The 18,608-nt window shown below is 32.8% G+C and overlaps 1 non-coding gene and 1 pseudogene across 1 annotated transcript; both read right to left on the bottom strand.

Moving 5' to 3' along the window:
* Positions 1–1,448: 1,448 nt before the first annotated feature.
* On the bottom strand, positions 1,449–13,554 carry LOC130979330 (cullin-associated NEDD8-dissociated protein 1-like; annotated as a pseudogene).
* Positions 13,555–17,735: 4,181 nt separating this feature from the next.
* LOC130954080 (small nucleolar RNA R71) lies at positions 17,736–17,839 on the bottom strand. The gene has a single exon (XR_009076174.1). It is a non-coding gene; the product is annotated as a small nucleolar RNA R71 (small nucleolar RNA).
* Between the last annotated feature and the right edge of the window lie 769 nt (positions 17,840–18,608).

Here is an 18,608-nt window from a genome sequence, read left to right as displayed (position 1 = left end):
CTATAATATTTCTAAATTATTAGTTAATATTTTTATCTAATAGTTTGAGTGGATATACTAATTTATAAAGAAGTTCTTTTTTCTAGACTAAACCATGCTATATACTTACATGAGTAAAGTGTATAATTAAATTATCAATTCAAAAATAGTTGTTAAATTAAAAACATATTTTCATTTAACTATTTTTTTGTTTGCAGCAATATGCTTTAAGCGACAAATACAAACCGGCCGAGGTTATCTTTGATTTCCTTGAAACATATATGTCACTGAAAGTTAGCCACGTCAGTAGGGTACAAGTGACCAATTTGTTTCCCATTAATATACTATTATATTTTTTTAATGTTTATAATGGTTTAAGGTTTATTGCAGGTTTTTATCCCTACCTGTGAGGAGCTACATTGGTATTTGGTTATTGTTGACTTTATGAGCGTCGCCTAATCTTATTGGATTTACTGCCTTGTGTCGGAAAATATTAACAACACAAAAGGAATGCAATTAAAGTAGTAATTATTTGTTCTAAATCTGTACTCAATCATTTAGAATTGTTTAACAATTTAACAATTTAAATAACCGTTTGTTGTAACTAGTACTCTTAGTCAATTTAATTCATTTACAATTCACTCTTGTACAAGAAACTTATTTAGAAGTGATGTTAGATGATCATATTTTTGATGATCATAAGTCTAAAGTTGTAGATTGCTCCACTTTTTGGCCTATCACACCTTTTGGCCTACCCACTCAAAAAAATAGATCGTAAGTCTAATATTTATTTATTTTTAAATATCGTAACTTGTTCAATAGTTTATATCTTATATGTATATAATAACTATTTGTTGAATGCTTTATATCTTAGGAATGATAGCGGAGTTTGGGTGACCAGTTGGATGAGAAAATGTACTTTACAAGATAACTTCAATATTCAAGTCATATTTATAACAAAGTATTTTTAACATAATTTTTTCAACACACTTCTAATTAGAATTATATTGTGGTGCTCTAAGCAGATTAACAACTCCACATGAATGAGACTTGCCATGGATATGGTTTTAGAGAAGTACAATGATTTGTGTCTCGTAATCCAAAAAAATGCTTGGCAATATCAGAGCAAGGTGGAAGCAGAGCATGAAGACATTTGGGAATGAGGAATTATCTTTTTAGATATTTTTAATAATTTTTTTGAAAGACAAATTACTAAGCTATGTTTCATTGGTTTATACACTAATTTATCCTTTTTCTTTATATTACAATTCTATATTACTAATTTCTTTTACTTTATCAGTTAATATAATTATTCATAAGCTATATATTCCCGTAACTAATTATTGCTCAGTATAATAGATACAATATAACTTAATCCAAAAAATGAACAAGAGCAAAGTTCAAACATATCCTGAATTTATAAGATATAATTTATCTATCTTAATCCAAAAAATGAACAAGAGCAAAGTTCAAACAAAAGGAGATTGGAAGGATTCAATGACAATATTTTCTATATGAGCATGTGCAGTAAGATCCATCCTCCTACCAATCTCTCCTAAACATAGAAGGGCAAGGTGCTGCTTAGCAGAGTTAGAACTGCTGTCATCCTTGAGAATGTCTGTCAGTATTTTCACTGTGGACGAACACTTCTGATCCCCAGCAGCAAGGCATAGAACAACCACACATTGAGCTATTGAATGCAACACTTGTTTGGCAATGCCACCTGACTGTGGTGAAGGCTTGGCGCTGGCAAGTAGTGACTCCAGCAGAGAATCAAAGCTAGTGTTTGTAGAATAGACTAAAGTAACAAAAAAATTCTGTAAAGCCAAAAGGGCTTGCCCCTGCAGCAAGGAGCTTTTAATTAATGTCAGAGCTTGAGGAAGAACTTTGTTTCTGACAGCCAAACCAATACTAGGACTGGACCTCTTGTCACTCATTAACGTGCAGCAGAGTTCAAGGGCAAGAGCTGTCATATGTAAATCAGAATCACTAATTAGTCCCGAGAGTTCTACAATAATAACTTCATATGAAAAAGAACCAATCTTATCACCATATGCAACTATAAGTGAATTTAAGGTTCCTAAGGTTGCCTGCCTTAGTGCTCAATTAGCTTTCCGTAGAAATGCAGTCAACTTTGCTATTACATGCTCCAGAACACGACAGATCCACCCGAAGTGGAGAAGCAACAATGACAGCAAATGCCTTGAGAACTATAAGACGAGTTATCTCATTTTCCATTCAATCAACAAGTACAGAAGGCATGCTGGTAGTTCTTCATTTAGATGATCACCAAATGTTGACACAATGTTGCCAATGTAGTAGATGGCATACTCCTTAACCTTCTGATCCTGAACTTGGTTTATTAAGCGCGACATAATGCCATTATAAATGGGATGGGCGTACGGTCTGAAATCAAATCCAGATCCCTCAATGCTTGGGCGGACAACACGTACGAGTTCTCTGCATACCCTCAAGGCCTCAGCAGTGACCTTATACTATCGCTCACCAACAGCTGATAGAACAATAGCAGAAAGAGCCTTAATATATGGGTGAAAAACATCAGGAGAGTGTGAAGATAATACCAATCTAGTAAATACGAGAGCTTCAATCTTCAAATTTGAAGTAGATGATTTTTCATTTAATGCTTTTTTTATTCCTGGAATGAGTGACCCAATGTGGTCTGCAAGACAGTCTAGCAAGACAACTACCAGTTCTTTCAGAACAGAAAATGTATCAACCTTTGTCTTGATAGATTTCTCACGCAACTGCCTATTTATAGATTTGACAATCTTTAAAACTTCTTGCTTCAACAACCATCTAGGACTTGTTTCATTTGCATCAATCTGCCCTTTAGTTACATTTTCAGTTTGACCTAAGAGCTCAATGAAAGTATTAAATACATCCCTCTTGACATTTTCTTCCCTCTCTTTAAATCTGTCGATCAATTTGGGACAAGCCTAATCATATAGCTTTGAAAGAATTTCTGGGCAAGAAAGAATCAATGCTGCTAGGCATTTGGCTGCTGCTCTTCGAACTTTCTAGCTGACATCTCAATTATATCTAAAACTCCTGTATCTTAATTCTTAATTGCTTTTGACACAATTAATAAAGTAATGGTACCATATCGGTTATATTAAAACAACGATTATTTTCTTGATGGAACCTAATGGAAAAAGAAGTAATGAGGTAATAATGTGCACGAAGAAAGTAGAGAAGAGAAAGAAATTGATACCCATCTCTGGTGCATAGAGGGCAACGTTATTGTTCTGCTTTATGTACCTCTGCATCAGTAAGAAAATTAAAATTCCATGAAACCAAAACCAAAATTAACAATCAAGTAGTGGCACAATCACAAAATTAATAATCGCAGGGAGTGGACCAAAATTAGAATTCGATGGAACCAAAACCAAAATCAAGAAGAGGAAACCCCTAAATTCGGTAATTTGATAACAGCACATCACAAGAAATGAACCGAAATAGAACTTCTATAAAATTACTAGGAAGAAATAAGTAATAAAGAGCATCGAGTCAATTATCAAAGCCTCATGAAAGATGAAATGCTAGAAAAAAATAATTAAGAGTGAATACAAAATCGAAACCAAAAACATTATTGAGGGACAATGTAATTAGAATAATTAGCATATAACAATCATTGAAGTAATTGGAACAAGAGGATGTGAATTTAGTTACAGATCTAAAAGTGAGAAGTTAGAACACAAATTGAGAAACAGATCGAGGAGGCGAAGGCACGTTAATAGATAAGGAGAAGCTACCAGAGCAAAAGCTCGAGGAAAGAGGAGAAGCTTGCAGGAGCAAAAATGACATTTTGCGCAGCAGCAGCGGAAGCAAGTTACGCAGCAGCGGTAGATTAGTCCTTGCGTCGTCTGAGGCATGTTGCGGTGGCAAGGATAAGCGATCGAGAAGAGGAAGAGGATGAGAGAATGGCAGTGATTGAATTTGGAAGAAAAACCCTAGCATTTCCCAACTTCTACCCCTGTGAACAACTCCCCGACATCATGATCCGCTGCTCAGATCAGATGCATTTATAGTAACGAACAGCTCTTTCGCAAGCTGTAAGGTACAGGGTCCAGAACTTCTAGTCTGCTAGGGTTCTCTGAACCTTAAATCAAAAAGAAAAGGAAAAAAAGTTAAAAAAACCAAAAATTCGAGGGATCAAAATCTAATTAATAATTTTTTCAAAAAAGGGATATATTTTGTAATTATTTTGATGATGGTTAATCGTACTCCTACATAAAAGTAGGAGTAAGGAATCCATGGCCTTGAAAACGACTCAAACGAATATATAATATATCGCATCACAATTAAGCAGTTTCGACCTACTAAAATCTTTACATAAAGCGCTCTACTATAAAATATTTTGTGTAAATTTATAAGACTCTACGTCCTATAGTGATTTATATATATTAGGTATAATCAATCAGAAATGTAACTACTTTGTAAATATTATATTGCAGCTAATTGCAACGGAGATTTATTTATTTATTTTTTATTTTTTACGGTATATTCTAGCTTACTAGGTCAAGGATCCATCCGTCGTGGATCTGAATTCCATTTAAGAGTTTGTCACTAGTTAATGAATTGCTACATACACAAGATAAGATTTAAACTCCTAACACTTATTTAAACAGATTAATAATCTAACTACTATATCAACTCAAGTTGGTTTTTAAAATGAGATTTTAATTTATATGAATACACTAACAAGATTTTTAATTTGTGAATATCCATTCCAATCTAAAGTCAAGAGGTTAATGTTTGAAACAAAAATTGTTGAACAAATGCAGAAAGTAGAGTTGAACATAATAAGCCTAATGCAGAAGGATAAGATTTAATCCAATTAAACTAAATTTATTTAGTAATGCTTAAGATTGAAAATTGTCTAATTTATTTCACTAAAAAAACTAAATTTATTTTTTTATATAATAAAATTGCTAATTATTTATAAAAAATTTGGGGGTTATGATCTTCACTGAAAATAAAAAAACCTCCATCACTATGTTTATACGCACAAAAAAGAAAAAACAGAAGATAAATTTAATTAATTATATTATTCATGAAATTTTGTTTTAAGCATTAGATCAAGTTTAATTAAATTATTTATAAAATTTTATTATCTCATCTATAAAATTTAATTGTATTTACGAATATAAAATCATCTTGTATTTTAATATGTGTTTTTATACAAACTTATTTTTATTTTTTAGTGATTATATTGTACAATTGGAAAAAAGAATATATAAAAAAATGTGATCAATATTAGAATTGAGTGATGTTGTATGTATAGGTGTTTTTGTAACTAAGTCCAACTAAGTTAGTATAAAGTCCAACGGAACAAAAATATGTGCATACGTATTATAAAAAAAAGTATTTGTAACAAAAAAAATTGTTACAGATTTGATAAGCAATATGATGAGTCCCCTAATGCTACTACCTCCATACAATCCTTTCAACCATCAGCTCCTCTATCCTCATTTCATCAACCTTGAGCATTTCTTGCAACCCCAACAACCCCACAATCAGCTTGATATATATCCTAATTCTGGTGCTAGCTGAACCAACTAATCTCATTCAAGCTGCAGAGATTCAAACGGCTCTAATCATCTCTGCATAGGCATAATGGTGAAGGTATTGCTACAACTAACTCTGGTTCATCTATCTTAATTGACTCTAATATTGATCTTTCCTTCAAATTGAATAATTTGTTGCTTGTTCCACAAATTATACAAAAAAATTTTAAGTGTATCCAAATTTGAAGCTGACAATTCGGTTTTCTTTTAATTCTGGCCTCATAATTATTCTGTCTGTGATCCGGTTACCAAGACACATCTTCTACAAGGAGTTACTAGAAACAGAATTTATGTTTTTTCATCTTTGTATGTTCCTAAACAATTCACCCACCTCAATTGTAACATCAAAAACTGCAATGGTAGCTGTTGATAAACCATTGAATTCAGTAACAATGTGGAATAAATGATTGGGACATCCTTTTATGCAAACTGTATTGAATGCTCTTAATAAATCTCAAATTTCCTATTTTGTAGCATCAGATCAATTTAATGTGTGTGAATTATATTCTATGTCCAAATTATATCAACTACCATTTAAGAATTTTGTCACTATTTACAATCACCCTCTAGAGTTGGTTTATGCTAACATTTGAGGACCAACTTTCATTGTCTCTCGAAATGGATTCAGATATTAATATATTAGTTTTGTTGATGCTTATACCAGATTAACTTCTATTTCTCTTCTTAGAAATAAGGCTGGAGCTTTAAGTGTCTTCCAACAATATAAAATTATTTGTGAAAAACAAACTGGTCATGCTTTTAAATCTATACAAACTGATGATAGCTTAGAATTTTGTTCAAACGCCTTTAGAAATTTTTTGAATGACAATGGAATTGCACATAGACTAGTATGTCCTTACACACATCAACATCAAGGGATTGTTGAGAGAAAACATATACATTTAACAGAAGTAGGTCTTTCATTATTAGTTACTGTAGACTTAACTCTTCAGTTTTGGGATGATGCTTTTCAAGCATCAGTTTATTTGATCAATAGACTACCTACACGTGTTCTTCGCTCTTTATCACCCTTTGAAAAAAAGGTATAACAAACAACCGGATTATAGTTTCTTCAAAGTGTTTGGCTGTGCTTGTTATCCTTATTTTAAACTATATAATAAATAGAAATTTGATTTTAAGTCTCATATTTGTCTTTTTCTTGGTTATGATAATTGCCATAAACGCTATAAGTGCCTGTCTCCAGATGGTAAGTTGTATTTCTCCAGGAATGTTATCTTTGATGAACTTAGATTTAATTAGTCCACTCATTTTTTTGTTCAAAAGGAGTCTTTAATACCATCCAGTCCTAGTCTATACTCAGAACCTCAAGTTATTGCTGTTCCATCTTTCTCTCACACCACCCATCATTGTATCATCACCCTCAATTCAATCAGTCACAATCTCAACTCCTGATAAGCAGAACACCCCCCTAACAATCCCTTTCCTGCCTCCCCCCTAACAATCTCTCTCCTACCTCCCCAATCTCTCCTGTAGCCTTTACTGGTGTTCTCCCTTAGCTTCTAGTCAAGTACCAATTAGTGGTATAGAAATTCAATTACTCTTAGGACTTCTTCCTCCTTCCTCTCAGAATACTCATACTATGCAAACCAGGTCTAAAACAAAAGCTCATCCCCATATGGCTTATAATGTTTCTCTTTATGATAAAATTACTGATCCTGATTTTTTCTGTCATGTACCAAAAATAGTCAAACAGGCTTCAACCTTAACTCATTGGAGGAAGGCTATGGAGTATGAATTTAATGCTTTGCAGAAATGCAAAACATGGACTATCCCTACTTCTAATTCTGTTGTTGTTGGTTTTAAAGGGATTTTTGTTTTGAAAAAGAATTCTCAAGGCCAAATTATAGGATATAAAGCTAGACTAGTAGCCAAGGAATTTCATCAACGAAAAGGGCTTGGTTTTGATCAAACTTTTAGTCCTGTGCTTAAACCACAAATGATTAGAATTGTGATCTCAATTGTTTTAACAAGAGGTTGGATTCTAAGACAGATTGATTTTGATAATGCGTTTTTAAATGGTGACTCTCTAAAATAGTATATATGGAGCAACTATAGGGATTTACAACATCTAATCCTCACTTAGTGTGCTGTCTGAAGAAGGCTATCTATAGTTTAAAACAAGCACCAAGCGCTTGGTTTGTAACCCTCTTTAAAACATTAAGAGATTTTGGCTTTTTTTAGTACAAAATCTGATCTTTTACTCTTCATTCGACACACTAATTCTTCTATTACATATCTTCTTGCATATGTAGATGACCTTTTGATAATTGGAGATAATCCTCAAGAATTACAAAATAGTATCATGCAACTGAATTTAATTTTTCCTTTAAAAGATTTAAACAAGTTTAATTATTTTCTAGGACTGGAAGCAATGCATACAGATGATAATCAGATTCTATTGATACCACAGAAGTATGCTACTGACTTATCAACTATAACTAACATGGTAACTGCTAACACAGTCCCTACTTCTATGATTTCATCAATCAAATTAAGTAAAGATGACTCTGACCCTTTTGATGATCCTAAGAAGTACAGACCTATTGTTGGAACATTGCAATATTTAACCTTAACAAGACTAGACATTACATTTGCTGTGAGCAAAGTATGTCAGTACATGCACAATTAAATCATTGGAAAGATATGAAAAGAATCCTGCGCCACATAAAAGGTACTTGAATCAAAGATTGTTGTTTACTAAAAGCACTGATTTTTGTCAACTCTCTTTTGTAGAAGCAGATTGGGGTGCTGATGTATGTTGATGATAGAAGATTGATGACAAGCTACTGTGTGTGCCTTAGAAGGAATCTAATTGCCTAGAAATGCAATAAACAACAAGCTATTAGTAGGTCCAGTACAGAGGTAGAGTTTCACGCTTTGGCAGTTGTGCAATCTGAACTTGTATGGACTCAGAATTTGCCTCTACAAAAAAAAAATTGAGTACCATTGAATTTACTATTAGATTCATCTAATAAATCCGCTGGTAATAAAGTTACCGTCGTTTTGGAGTTGACGGTATAAATGTCGCCGAAAAACTGCTTACCCATGGATTTTTTTTTCCGTTCGACACTAATTACCGGTAGATTTTCTATCGATTTTTTCAATGGATTTGTTGAGACTGAGTTGATGATTACCGTCGGATTAATCCGACGGTAACTTTGGCGCCATTTCACGTGTTTAGGTTCCAAGTTACCATCGGATTAATCCGACGATAAATCCAACGGCAATATTTTTTTTTTGGTACAGTTAATTAAGTCACAATTAGTAGTCAAATTAAAACTCTTGCTAACAAAATTGTTAGCAAAAATTTAAAATTAGTAGAAATCAATAAATTATTTTATTAAAAATAAATAGTATGAATACAATAAAATATCACAAAAGTAGAGTACAATGAAATAGACAAATAGAAAAATAAAACCTTAATCCCTACAGATCCCGGTAATCATGATCCTCCTACTGAGACAGCAGAATAGATGCTGACGTCGGTATCTATATCTAATTTATTAAATATAATTTTATATTTTTTGTTCACATCTTAGCATCTTATATTTACAAACAAACACAATTCACCGGTAACCAGCGCACTACTATATAATTGACTTTTACTAACATTTAAAAAATGTTACCAAATCATATTAAAATGTTACCTATATATATTAGTAACATTTTAACAAATGTTAAATATACCCTATGTTACTAAAGAGTTTTACTAACATTTTTCTAAAAATTTAATAACATTTGGTAAAAATGTTACAATAGACCTTTCTTAGTAACACTTAAAGAAATGTTACAATAGATATATTTTGTAATACTTAGAAAAATGTTACTATAGATATTTTTTGTAACACTTAAAAAATGTTACAATAAATATTTTATGTAACACTTCAAAAAATGTTACCAAAGATATTTTTTGTAATACTTCAAAAAATGTTACCATAGATATTTTTTGTAACACTTAAAAAATATTACAAAAGATCTTTAGTAACATTTTTTAGTTATATTATACTATTTAATATTTTATATTATACACAATATAAATATACTAAAATTAATTATTACAACATGAAATATTTCATTAAATTCACAAATTCACAAAATGAAATTTTTATAGCCTCTTTCATTAATCAATAATCATTGTACAAGGTTGTTTTATGATTCAAATAAAATGATAAAAGAAAAAAAATACTTATAGCACTTAAACTCTAAACATTCCATATAAATATAAAAAAGAAAAGAAAAAGTAATACAAATAGTTTACCAATCATACAAGAGAACAAATATTCAATGCTGACCAATGATTCTAAACTTCTTTCTAAACTTGAAGGAGCTTCAGCCAAAACACATGGTCCTTAATTTCACCATCACAAAATGTTGGTCTTTTCACTTTGTGATGTCCATCACTGCTCCCTTCTCCTATACTTGACTCCCTCTAAAATAATCTTGACCCTGCACAAGAATCATTTGAACATACATATAATTTCTTCTCTTATCCACTTGAAATTTTAAGGTTCACCAGCTGTACAATGTACTACTATAGAAAAACTACTACTAATAGCCATATACAGAAGCGACCGTTTCATATGGTGTTATAAATTAAACAAACTATTTTCTCAGTGCAATAAATCAGTAATTCAGATGTTAATCAGTGCAATAAATTAGTAATTCAAATGTCAAAAGATACACTTGTTATATCCCATCTAAATCTAAGTTATCAATGGGGGAGATAACAGTATAAAAGGCTACTTACTTATAGATACTTTTAGAACTAGAAGGTCGAAAATGCAGTCACTTATGCTATCCAATTCCTTGATAAGACAACATTCACAAATCCAGAGCCAGCTACAGAGCATGATTCTGCCATATCAAAAGGGGAAATATTCAATATAACGCAGTGACAAACAACTTGATGTGCACTCATGCAACGTAAAATAAACCGATGTGCATCACTTATGTAATAATCACAAATTTCCCCGCAGGATTAGAATGTGAGTTCCAATCAGCCATTTATACAACGAACCATAAATTAAAGTTTATTATAATTGATGAGGAGTTGCTACAATTATACAAGGTACAAATATTTTTTGCTCACGCATTAATCTGAGCTAGTGGATGAAATTGAGAAACGTATATTAATACACATCATGATCAAGCCAACAAGACACCAGAATTCATATAGCACCAAAACTTGGAATTGGTATCTCTGCTTGGAATTTATTTGATAATTTCAATTCTCAATATTGAAAACTAAAAACAAAATTCTAAACCTAGCATACACTGATCATTAGTAGTCAGTTACAAATGTTAGTGACTTGCTTGTATTTGATTAAAACCATATATCTTCCCTCAATTAATTATTACTTAAAGTCTGTAACAAATTTAGATATGGAAATAATGAACTATAAGATTGGCCATCAGCCAGTAAATCTTCAATTTTATTTTATTTTTTATAGATATATACTCTTCTTTATTTAAAAAAAAGATTAGGTCTAGGTTTGATTCTCACTAAACACACTCCTTAGAGATTGAAGAGCCTTAATTCTAACTAGGCTCTGAATTGGATTAATTGGTCATTGCGGGTGTTGCCAACCAAATGATTAATCAAATGTGAAACATCCTACTGTAAGTACACAGAGTAAAGACAATGTTGATCAAATATGAAACTACTACATACCGCATCAAGTACTGACATACTTTCCAAACTACAGATAGCTTGTGCTCCAAGATCAAGAAGTATAGGATATGCCCCTATAAACTGGAAACTCTCTGTAGAACCAGCATCTAAATAAGCAATAGCATCTTCACATGCTCTGATATCTGAAAATAAACACGTATTGCAAGACAAAGCCAAAGTCATGGGTGCAGCCAAATTTATTAATTTTCCCTTTCTAAGATATAGATTAGTGCAAATTTATTAATTTTCCGCTATTAAGATATAAAATAGATCTATTTCCCTTTTAGTTTTGACATTTTGTTCTGCATGTTTGTTAAGAATATTAAATATTCTATATATGTTTCTTATTTTAAGTATTTACTTACTATTAAATATTTGGGTCTATCTATTTCAATGGAAAAATAATTGAACTTACATCAACAGAGATACAATTCAGTATGTTTTTGCATTTGAAAAGATACGCCTAAGAAAATAAAGTTGTATGGGTCAATCTTGTGATTTTATTTTGTCTCGCTCCCTCATATGACCCCTTCCATTTTCTTTAAAGTAAAAAACAAAAGCTAAAACCAGAAAAATGAACCATACATTTCAAAAACGTTCCTTTATTTATTTCCTCAGTCCCTTTAGTCTTCTGAAAAAGCTTTTAGTATCAAATTAAACTTCTATTAAGTTTGCTAACGAAGTAACGATACAAGTTCAGTATAGCATCTAGTACTAGTAACTAAGCCAATAAATCAGAAGGAAGGGATTTAACAAGAGCATACCGACATTTCATTCCAGTTGGTAACTGAATCTATCAGAAACGTACTTTCAAGTTTCAAATCAACACAACAACTGGCCAACTCACCAATGACGTGTCACTGGGACTCCTAGGAATTAAACACTATCAGTTTTCCATAAAATCAAACTGCAATATTTTATCAATCATTCAGAAAATCATGTTCAGGGAATGCAGCAAGAAGAACAAAATAAAAGCTGTATTGAAACTGCAATTTTAGGCGACTCAGGTAACATTCACTAAGGCATACAAAGTTTTTATGCCATCTTATCTTATACAAAATCCAAAAATGGGGTTTGTCCCAGCTTTTACTCAAAATATATTTACCAGGAAGTTTGAAAGATACAGTGGATCCTATAGATGGTTAAGGAGTATGAAAGCTAACATACACTGGGCTGTCTAGGCATGTCGTGGCTATGAACAGATTCTGTATACAGTATCTTACCTTGTTCTCTTCTCCTTTCTATCAGGTGCCAAAGATAAAAAATGTGGCACTGATGATAGCTTTGGTTCCAGATGGTGCTGGGAAGCCAACAATTAAATTAGAGAAAGTTGCTATCCAGGGTAGATCCTGTTTATGGGATAAACCAATTTTTGAAACAGTTAAATTTGTTAGAGACACAAAATCAGGAAAACTACAAGAAAAAATCTATCATTTCGTCGTTTCAACTGTAAGCTGTAGACTTGTAATTGCATACTATATAGTCTATCGGACTAGGACGTCGAATAGAGGGTCTAACCTTTAACCTCCCCTGCAAGGATCTTCAAAATCTGGATTTCTTGGAGAAGCCTCAGTTGACTTTGCTGATTTTGCTGCAGAAACTGAGCCACTGACTATATCTCTATCCTTGAAGTTTTCCAATTTAGGAGCGATTTTACATGTTAGTACCTTGACAAAAAATGATTCTATGGGTTTTTAACTCTGTTTACAACTTTAGTTTGATTGACTAATAGATGCCTTTTGGCCTTTTCAACTCTACTTTTGTCATCAAATTGCATTCGTGGAGGAGGAACATCTTTTGTCCTCTCTTTCTCCAAAGGACGACCACCTGATTTTTTGGCAGTAGATGTCAAAGATGTTACAGGAGGTCCATCTTTCTTCCCTGAAGACTGCTTCACACCTTTACCAGGTTCTGCTCTGCCATCAGCTGGATACAAAACAACTATCAAAAGTATAAGCAGGGACTATAGGAGCCACATGAAGGTCATAGAATACTTGAATAAGCAACTAACAAATTTAACTATCTGATATATTTGGCCTATTTAAACATGAAACTCCAAATTTTTTCTTTCAGTCAAAACAAGTTAATCAAATTCAACAGTCTTCCAGTTTTAAAAAATTTAGAAAGAAATAATTGAGAGCTTAAAAATGATGCTTCTAAGAAAGTAGCAAGCATAAAATCCCCCAGGGTTGCTCAAAGCAAGAGTTTACCTTGGTTTACAATTCAAAAACTATGCAAGGGCACAAAACTAGTGAAAACTGTGAAGCAACAATTATTTTAAACCATACCTCTCATTTAAAAATCAATTAACAGAACAAGAACACTGGCAATTTTCAAGATTTAGAATAAAAGACAAGCTAAAATTTAAACCATACCTCTCATCAATGAAGAACATAAATAACATAATCTTAAGCCACATCTTCCAATTGTTTCAGACTAAGAAACCCTAGAAAATCTCCCCCGAAAAAGCGAATCGAAGCCCTTGAAAGAATTGAGGAATGAAAAACAGAGAGATCCAAAGTCTTAGACTAAAATTTTTCTGAATTTATAGTGCTAAACATAGGGAATTTAATTTCCTGAAAATCAACTACAGTAATCATAATTTATATTCCAAATCAATGCATATATTAACATATTTCAGAATTAGAAAGTACTAAATTAGGGTTGGCCATGAATTCGTAACATAAATTAACACATTGAAGATCGAAGGATGACCTACCTGCAGAACGACGGCGACAACGACTACGAGCGGTGATGAGCGGATAATTTATACGCTTTTTGGCATTGTTTTTAGGTAGTTTTTAGTATGATCTAGTTACTTTTAGGGATGTTTTCATTAGTTTTTATGCTAAATTCACATTTCTGGATTTTACTATGAGTTTTTGTATTTTTCTGTGATTTCAGGTATTTTCTGGCTGAAATTGAGGGACCTGAGCAAAACTCTGATAGGAGGCTGACAAAGGACTGCTGATGCTGTTGGAATCTGACCTCCCTGCACTCAAAATGGATTTTCTGGAGCTACAGAACTCCAAATGGCGCGCTCTCAACGGCGTTGGAAAATAGACATCTAGAGCTTTCCAGCAATATATAATAGTCCATACTTTATTCGTAATTAGATGACGTAAACTGGCTCTCAATGCCAGTTCCATGCTGCATTCTAGAGTCAAACGCCAGAAACATGTCACGAACCAGAGTTGAACGCCCAAAACACGTTACAACTTGGCGTTCAACTCCAAGAGAAGTCTCAGCTCGTGGATAGATCAAGTTCAGCCCAAGCACATACCAAGTGGGCCCCGGAAGTGAATTTATGCATCAATTACTTACTTTTGTAAACCCTAGTAGCTAGTTTAGTATAAATAGAACTTTTTACTAGTTTATTAGATGTCTTGGACTATCTAGTTCTTTTGACCATTCGGTCTTTCATGGGGGCTGGCCATTCGGCCATGCCTGGACCTTCATCACTTATGTATTTTCAACGGTGGAGTATCTACACACCATAGATTAAGGGTGTGAAGCTCTGCTGTACCTCGAGTTTTAATGCAATTACTACTATTTTCTATTCAATTCGACTTATTCTTATTCTAAGATATTCGTTGCACTTCAACATGATGAATGTGATGATCTATGACACTCATCATTATTCTCACCTATGAACGCGTGACTGACAACCACTTCTATTCTACCTTAGATCGAGCGCATATCTCTTGGATTCCTTAATCAGAATCTTCGTGGTATAAGCTAGAATTGATGGCGTCATTTATGGGAATCCGGAAAGTCTAACCTTGTCTGTGGTATTCCGAGTAGGATTCCAGGATTGAATGACTGTGACGAGCTTCAAACTCGCGATTGCTGGGCGTGATGACAAACGCAAAAGAATCAAGGGATTCTATTCCAGTATGATCGAGAACCGACAGATGATTAGCCGTGCTGTGACAGAGCATTTGGATCATTTTCACTGAGAGGATGGGATGTAGCCATTGATAATGGTGATGCCTTACATACAGCTTGCCATAGAAAGGAGTGACAAAGATTGGACAAAAGCAGTAGGAAAGCAGAGATTCGGAAGGAACACAACACCTCCATACACTTATCTGAAATTCCCATCATTGAATTACATGAGTAACTCTATCTTTACTTTTTGTTTAAATTTATTATTATTATTCAAAAACCCAATAATCTCTTAATATAGTTGAATCCGCCTGACTGGGATTTACAAGATGACCATAGCTTGCTTCATACCAACAATCTCTGTGGGATCGACCCTTACTCACGTAAGGTATTACTTGGACGACCCAGTACACTTGCTGGTTAGTTGTGCGGAGTTGTGACAAAGTGTGATTTATGTTTAAGAGCACCAAGTCTTTGGAGCCATTGTTGATGATCAGAATTTCGTCCACCAAGTTTTTGGCGCCGTTGCCGGGGATTGTTCGAGTTTGAACAACTAACAGTTCATCTTGTTGCTCAGATTAGGTAATTTTCTTTTCAAAAAAAAGTTTTCAAAATTTTTTCAAAAATTTTTCTTTATTTTAATTTTTCAAAAGAATAATTTTCGAAGAAAAAAAATTATAAAATCATAAAAACCAAAAATATTTTGTGTTTCTTGTTTGAGTCTTGTGTCATGTTTTAAGTTTGGTGTCAATTGCATGATTTAAAAATTCTTGCATTTTTCGAAAATTCATGCATTCATAGTGTTCTTCATGATCTTCAAGTTGTTCTTGGTAAGTCTTCTTGTTTGATCTTGATGTTTTCTTATTTTGTATCTTTTGTTGTTTTTCATATGCATTTTTTGTTTGTTAGAGTCCAAGCATTAAAGAATTTTAAGTTTGGTGTCTTGCATGTTTCCTTTGCATAAAATTTTTTTCAAAAATATGTTCTTGATGTTCATCATGATATTCAAAGTGTTCTTGGTGTTCATCTTGACATTCATAGTATTCTTGCATGCATAATGTGTTTTGATTCATAATTTTCATGTTGTGAGTCATATTTGTGTTTTTCTCTCTCATAATTAAAAATTCAAAAAATAAAAAATATATTTTCCTTAATTTTCTCTTAATTTTCGAAAATTTGAGTTGACTTAGTCAAAAATTTTTAAAATTAGTTGTTTCTTACAAGTCAAGTCAAATTTTCAATTTTAAAAATCTTATCTTCTCAAAACTTTTTCAAAAATCAAATCTTTTTCATTTTTCTTATTAATTTTTTGAAATTTTCTTTTTAAAAATGTTTTTCAAAAATCTTTTTCTTAATTTTATCTTTATTTTCGAAAATTATGCTAACAATTAATGTGATTGGTTCAAAAATTTGAAGTTGTTAATTTCTTGTTAAGAAAGGTTCAATCTTTAAATTCTAGAATCTTATCTTTTAGTTTCTTGTTAGTTAAGTAATTAATTTTAACTTTAAAAATTAAATCTATCTTATCCTATCTTTTATATCATATCTTTTTCAAAATTTTATCTTTTTCAAAAATTTGATTTTAAAATATCTTATCTAACTTCTTATCTTCTTATCTTTTCAAATTTGATTTTAATATCTCTTCCAACTAATTATTTGACTTTTTGTTTGTTTCTTATCTTTTTCAAAACCACCTAACTACTCTCCCCTCTCTAATTTTTGAAAATACCTCCCTCTTTTTTCAAAATAATTCTTTTTAATTAACTAATTGTTTTAAATTTTAATTTTAACTCTATCTCATCTTTAATTTTCGAAAATTATTAACTCCTTTTCAAAATTAATTTTCGAATTCTCTCTCACATCTTCTTCTATTTATTTATTCATTTACTAACACTTCTCTTCACCCCTTTTCATCTCCAATCACTGCCTCTATCCTTACCCTTGTGTTTGGATTCTCCTTTCTTTATTCTTTTCTTCTTCTACTAATAATAAGGATCCTCTTTACTGTGACATAGAGAATTCCTCTTCTTTTCTTGTTCTCTTCTCTTTCATATGAGCAGGAACAAGGAAAAAATACTCTTGTTGAAGCTGATCCTGAACCTGAAAGGACTCTGAAGAGGAAACTAAGAGAAGCTAAATTACAACAATCCAGAGGCAACCTTTCTGAAATTTTCGAACAAGAGAAGGAGATGGCAGCCGAACCCAACAACAATAATGCAAGGAGGATGCTTGGTGATTTTACTAAACCCACGTCCAAGTTTGATGGAAGAAGCATCTCAATTCCTGCCATTGGAGCAAACAATTTTGAGCTAAAACCTCAATTAGTTGCTCTAATGCAACAGAACTGCAAGTTTTATGGACTTTCATCTGAAGATCCTTACCAGTTTTTAACTAAGTTCTTGCAGATTTGTGAGACTGTTAAGACGAATGGAGTAGATCCTGAAGTCTACAGGCTCATGTTTTTCCCTTTTGCTGTAAGAGACAGAGCTAGAACATGGTTGGACTCACAACCTAAAGATAGCCTGGACTCCTGGGATAAGCTGGTCACAGCCTTCTTGGATAAATTCTTTCCTCCTCAAAAGCTGAGCAAGCTTAGAGTGGATGTTCAGACCTTCAAGCAAAAAGATGGTGAATCCCTCTATGAAGCTTGGGAAAGATATAAGTAGATGACCAAAAAGTGTCCTTCTGACATATTTTCAGAGTGGACCATATTAGATATATTCTATTATGGTCTATCTGAGTTTTCCAAGATGTCATTGGACCACTCTACAGGTGGATCCATTCACCTAAAGAAAACGTCTGCAGAAGCTCAGGAACTTATTGACATAGTTGCAAATAACCAATTCATGTATACTTCTGAGAGGAATTCCGTGAATAATGGGACGCCTCAGAGGAAGGGAGTTCTTGAAATTGATGCTCTGAATGCCATATTGGCTCAGAACAAAGTGTTGACTCAGCAAGTCAACATGATTTCTCAAAGTCTGAATGGATGACAAAATGCATCCAACAGTACTAAAGAGGCATCTTCTAAAGAAGAAGCTTATGATCCTGAAAACCCTGCAATGGCAAAGGTAAATTACATGGGTGAACCTTATGAAAACACCTATAATTCATCATAGAGAAATCATCCGAATTTCTCATAGAAGGATCAACAAAAGCCTCAACAAGGCTTTAATAATGGTGGAAGAAATAGGCTCAGCAATATCAAGCCTTATCCATCATCTTCTCAGCAATAGACAGAGAATCATGAACAGAATACCTCTAACTTAGCAAATTTAGTCTCTGATCTATCTAAGGCCACTTTAAGTTTCATGAATGAAACAAGGTCCTCCATCAGAAATCTGGAGACACAAGTGGGCCAGCTGAGTAAGAAAATCACTGAAACCCTTCCTAGTACTCTCCCAAGCAATACTGAAGAAAATCTAAAAAGAGAGTGCAAGGCCATTGATATAATCAATATG

This window comes from Arachis stenosperma, chromosome 1 (genome assembly GCF_014773155.1).
Source record: "Arachis stenosperma cultivar V10309 chromosome 1, arast.V10309.gnm1.PFL2, whole genome shotgun sequence".
NCBI lineage: Eukaryota > Viridiplantae > Streptophyta > Magnoliopsida > Fabales > Fabaceae > Arachis > Arachis stenosperma.
This window is presented reverse-complemented; position numbering and strand designations above follow the sequence as displayed.